This window comes from Protopterus annectens, chromosome 15.part0 (genome assembly GCF_019279795.1).
Source record: "Protopterus annectens isolate FY-2018-M chromosome 15.part0, PAN1.0, whole genome shotgun sequence".
In the NCBI taxonomy this organism is placed as follows: domain Eukaryota; kingdom Metazoa; phylum Chordata; order Ceratodontiformes; family Protopteridae; genus Protopterus; species Protopterus annectens.
The window spans coordinates 774633240-774639224 of NC_056749.1; positions in this window are offsets into that span (position 1 = coordinate 774633240).

The following is a 5985-nucleotide window of genomic DNA, read 5'->3' on the forward strand; positions in this document are numbered from 1 at the left end:
GGGCTGGTAGTGTGTGTAAGTGCTGTACAGTACTGGAATGTTTGAAGAAGCAGAACACTTGAGATTTTGCACCTACAGGAATACAAAATGCATATTTTGTGCACATGTATGCAAGCATTGTCTTTAATTAAGCTTATCCTTTTTTTCTTTGCAGTGAAAAGGACATTTGAAAAATGCTACCTTGAGGGCCGACTTATTGGAAAGGGTGGGTTTGGAACTGTGTACTCTGGTGTTCGAGTGACTGATTGTTTGCCGGTAAGTTTCTGGTTTACTTCTGATGCTATGGAAGGAATACAAGATGGTCCAGAGATAGTCCTACTAGATTTGGCCATATGCAGGTATTCATTACAGTGTATGATGTGCAGCAGCAAACCTCACCTGGGTGCTTATACAAGCAGTAGTTTAATAGGTATCCATTTTATGTTACTAGCTTTATGGAATATTTGTGTTTAACTGTGGTGGAACACCGATCCCAATGGTTTCTCATTCAGCCCAGAAATTAACAAAAAAAAAATCCATTGTTAGAAAGCATTTTAAACAATATGTATTAACAGTAAAATGGTGTACACTGCATACAGAATTGACTTTACAGCAGATAATAAAGGCTGTTTAGACAAAGCTGTAGGAAACTATAGCACCCAGTAAAAAGAGAGAGGGGGAATAGAGAAGGAGGATTCTTTAATTGGGGCTAAAGGAGATCCGATCTGTTGAGTATACGAAAAGGAAGGATGAATTAAAATAAAGTTAATGGAAAGTTAAGCGTTATAGCTTCATAGTTGCATTTTGCCTGTTTCAAAGGTTGTTCTTTTAGTTTGATTCAGAACTTGATGTAAGAGGTTAAATGTTTTAATACTACGGAGAGAGATTTCCAGAGTTTGGAACAAAGAGTAGAGAAAGCAATGAATCTGATGCTATCTGTGTCATTATTCATCACAGATGGGTCTTGGATCCAACCTCAGATCTGAGCCGACAATTTCTCAGACAGATCCAGAGCTCAAGCTCCTCCCCTTCTCATAATCTTTTAGTACCTTCTAACCCCCAGATCTCGTTTGCCGCTAAAACACTTCAGACGTGGTCCAGGCTCAGGCTAGCAGTTAGCAACTAAGTGGTTATTTTTCTTGGGGGGTTTTGCACTCTATACATTACTTTTGTCTCTTTATCTCTTCCATCTGTAGCTTAGTTAAATTACCTCCCCTCCTGGTTAGTAAATTCTTCCATTTAGTAAGGATTCCAACCCCCACCCTCCAAAGGTCTCATGTAGAGTATCCACCTTCGATAGTGGATCCCATTTCGGATCTTATTTCCTATCCTTGGGGGGCTTCCACTTCCCAGCCTTCAGACTATTCTAACCACATGGTTTCTCCAGTTCCAGTAATCCTTTTGCAGTTCAGGCTTCTTTCCCCGGTGAGAAGTATTATTTTAGCTTCTCAAAAACCATCTGCAAACAAGGTTTATTCCAGTAAATGGAAAAAGGTTTTCCATTTAGGCCAATCAATGAAATCTAAATGCTTTTTCAGCCCCTAGTCCTAATATTTTGCTCTTCTTATCTTCCTTTTTTTCTGGAGGAGGCATGTTTTTGTACCATTAAGCTCCAATTGGCTGCCATCTCCAGTTTCTGTATCAGCAATGAGCTTCCTTTTCTTCCGAACTGTGTAAAGCCATTCTGAAAGGGGTTTTTCTTCTTAGACCTCCTATTAAGGATCCATTCCTGCCATGGGCTTGACCTTGGTACTGCAGTCCCTAACACAAAAACATTTGAACCAGCTGGTTCATGGGATATTCAATTCCTTTCCTGGAAGACGGCCTTTTTAGTGGCCAAGAGAGTCTTGGAACTTCAGGCTGTGTGCGTTAAGCCTCCATTCATGAGGACAGGTTGTCCATTAGAACAAATCCTTCCTCCCTCCCTAAAGTGGCATTAGAAGCTAATCTCAGTCATCTACTGGTTTTCTTCCCTAATTACTCTTGTTTATATGTCCAGAGACAATTGCATTTTTATCTAAAAATGACTGAGGAGTTTAGAAAGTTAGACCAACTCTTTGTGCCTTTCTCTCAAAACAAAAAGGGCAGGCAGTCTCCAAAATTTATTTATTTATTTAACATTTGTTTGCCAGGATAGTCCGACTTGACAACAAGTGTCCGTTTTCACTGGAGTCCTGGGGAAAGTTTACAGAGAGAAGAAACATTTACAAAAGAGACATTACAGAGTAGATTCAAGACCCATCTGTGATGAATAATGACACTGGATAGCACAGATGCCAAGTTATGGTAAGTACATAACTCTTCTTTATGCATCATAGTTTACTTTTGGGTTAGTAAACCTGTCCTGTGTTTGTCCATGAAGATTATATGAAGGGCTTTTCATGGTCAGTTTCAAGTTTGCCATTGTACAAATGCCCGTGTTGCTTCTCAGTCTTTTCTCTCTCTCTCCTCTCTGAATATGTCTTTTAATTGCACGTTTGCTATTACAGGATATAAATGTCTGAACCCCCCACCCCCACCTTTTGATAACCAGTAGCATGATTAGTCAAATGGCTGGTCCATTCTTTCCCAGACGATCACAGCTTGGCTGTTATATAAGTGGCCTTTGGGACACTCCATCTCCATATTTGCAAGTGTTTCAGGGGTGAGCATGCAGTGAGTATGGAATAGTACATGCAGTTATTTCTGTAAGTGACACAGAGCCCTTTATAAGTGACACAGAGATGTTTTATAAGCGACACGGACCCCTTTATGCAGAACACGTTACTTCTGCTAGATCTTCATCAGGGAGTATCATGAAATTTGCTTCTTTGGCCACCCCCCATGCCCTCTATGACATGTCTGCAAACATAGTGCATTCCTGTGTCTTCCATTTGGTTTCTACAGTTCCTCAGCTGCTAATTAAATCCATGGCAGTCCACACTTCATCTCTGACACTTAGCCAGACCCTTTAGCAGAATTTGTATGCCCCTATCTGTAAAACAAGGGTATTGGTCTGATGGTTTTATGCCTTGTACTGTCCCCTGGTTATTTTGCCTATGGACGCATTGTCTGATTCAGGTCATTCAGTGCGTCTAGTGTGACCTGTGAATCTTTGAGCCATCACTGCAGTATCAATACTCCAGTCTTGAGCCCCTCTACAAATTTGCCTTCTCACAATGCACCTCTCCTCTGGTTACCTCAGACCTTGTTCACCAGCTTTCCGACCAGAAGCATGATTTCTTGCAGGTAGGTACTGCAACTCTTTCTGCATTTTCACTCTGTCCTTAGATTTTTCCAGTTATATAGTAATATAGTAGTATAATACGTTGTACTTTTTGTGGTTTAGATCATAATCTCTTAAGAGAATAGTTATTAGTTTCTATCTGCCTGTAAGCCCCACCCTCTTGGTGTTCTCCATTTCTCTTACCTTCCTTTGATACTGAGATTTGCTTACATAGATAGGTTTGTTCAGATTAAGTGTTCAGTGTCTTGATGTTTAAATATATTATACATAAACAGTGGATAATTAGTCATTGGACTTATTAGTGTGTCATGTTTAACAGTTCCTGAATCTCCATATTAATGCATCTTTTCTGTACTGATTAACTCTTGGTTTGCAATGAGGAAAAAGCTTTAAAAAGTGTATGATGTGCTACACAAAATTCCACCTAAAGATTTGCACAACCTCTGTATCATGTGCCTTGGATTTAACTCTGAAGGACATCCATCTGCTGGATCCAGAAGTGTCCAAAACAAACAAACAAAAAAATACTTCAAACAAATTGTTAAAGAACAAGGGGTCAGATCCAGAAAAGAGAGACAGCGATTCTATTGCCCCAAATCTGGCTCCAAAGGCCCCAAGGTTTAAGGAGCATGGGTCTCAAATACCAACCTCTACTCCTCCGCTGGATCTGGAGCTCATGGATCCTATCGCCATTAATGATTTGTCGAAAATATCTACTTTCAGAGAAATGTTAGCACCCTTCTAGGCCCTCCTCAGCCCTTTCCTTGTTGTGTATCAGGTCTTACAGGAGTACCTATAAAGCTGATTTGGATCATCTGATGCAGAAGTTCCTCAAGAAGAAGATTGAGATGGGGGGGTCATCCCATCATCTTTGTGCTAATACGATTGGATGCAGCCAAATGCGCCCCCCACATCTTGCTCCCTCACCATTCTGCATTTCCACCCTGGTTACTCCAGAAGTGTTGCCCTTCCAAGATCACTTTTGTAGTATTTCTGACCAGTGGGATATCCACTAAGCCTGGAGGTGCGAGTTACATAAGGGATGAACAGGTACTAATTACCTCAACTTCTTTGCCGCCAGTCCCCAAGCAGAACTCCACCTTGTTTTTGATCTGTCAATTGTATGCCTAGTGCTGCTACCTAGTTTTTGGACAGATAAATACCCCAATTGGGAACCCTCCCTTTTCATGTCTTCTCTAGATTTTTACATGTTGTCCAAAAAGGTGAAATGTGAATGTAGGAAATGTTTTTGTTTTGGTCCTGAACATTATTATAGGGAGTATATGATCTGTCAGTCTTTCGTACCTAAGACCCTTCATAGCTTTCTGTTATTTATTTACTTGGAGATATATACTCAAACATCTCTCAGGGCACAATGTCATCTTGAGTCTTCCTGACCTGATGTCTAGCCACTTCCTAAAAAGGGCTTTCCAGCTCTTACCAGATGCCTCCATGTCCAATGAGACCCAAGTGTCCTGTTTTGGTTCCTGTCCCCACTGTCACAACCCTGTGGGTGGCTATGTGGCAGGCCATTCACAAGTCCACTAGGGCTAATCCAACATCTGTTGAAGATGAGAAGGGGAACATTGGCTGGTTATTTCCAAGGGACTAGGGGGGCATTCCTCAGATTGTCAGAGAATAGGTACCCAGTTCCTTAATTGAAGTTCATAAGGGTTATGATTCTCCTACGTTTGTGCAAGCAGATATCCCAGCAAAGAAGAGACAAAAAACTAAGACCCTCAAAAAGAATGGCAAGGCTTTACCCCAGGCCTGCTTAATACCCTCATGTCTGTGAAGCGCCCTTTTTAGACTACACCTTCTGCTGTTCCTTATTATTATTTTACCCCACTTAAGATATAGAAATTATTCCTTGGATGAGGAGGACCATGATTCTGGTGGAAGATTCTCTGCCATATTCTTAAATCTGCACCCCCACCCCAGTCATGGCTTCCAAGGAAGACAGTTCCTTCTGTCCTGATTCCCATCTGGAGGAATTGTCATTCAGGGCTACTATTATAAAAGTAAGGCAACATTTCAAATAGCAGGAAACCAAAATCTCCGACACCCAAAAAAAGATACTTTGCCTTATTGCAGGTTGGTACCCTAAAACCTTTGTTATTCCCCCTGTTCAGGAAGCTTTTCTAGATACCTTTACCAATCCTTCCATAAACCCTGAATGTCACCCCCTACCCCTAAGAAACCTGAGATTTTATTAAGCCCCTGATGAACAGAAATTCGTATATTAAAGCTCTTCTTTGCCATCTAGGATTTACTTTAAACCTAACAAAATCTACCTTGACCCTGTGTCAAGACCAAATTTTCCCAGAATACAGGATCAACACTATTTCTGACAGCCCTTTTTCACGCAATCAAGGTTCTGTTTCTGACAGAGTTCTTTTATAGCCTTCTCCCAAGTGACTGCAACAAGATTTTTTGAGGGCTCTTGGGTTTATGGCATTTACTATTCCTATGATTCCATTTGCCAGTCTCTACCTGAGGGAGTTACAGGGTATCTCAAGTCTGTTTGGCTCCTGCACTGCAACTCATAAGACTTAAGATTCCATTCTTGCCTTGCATCAGGAAGGGGATACTTTGATGGCTTGATCAGATTTTCCTCAATCTGGGACTTTCTTTACGGGTTTAGTCCCCAGCTCAGGAGCTGTACATGGAAGCTTCAGACCAGGAATGTTGGAAGGGGGGGGCATGTTGCAACAGTACCGAGGTCAAGCGGATTTGGTCTTCCAGGTACAAACAAGATCACACGAACACTAAGGAGATGA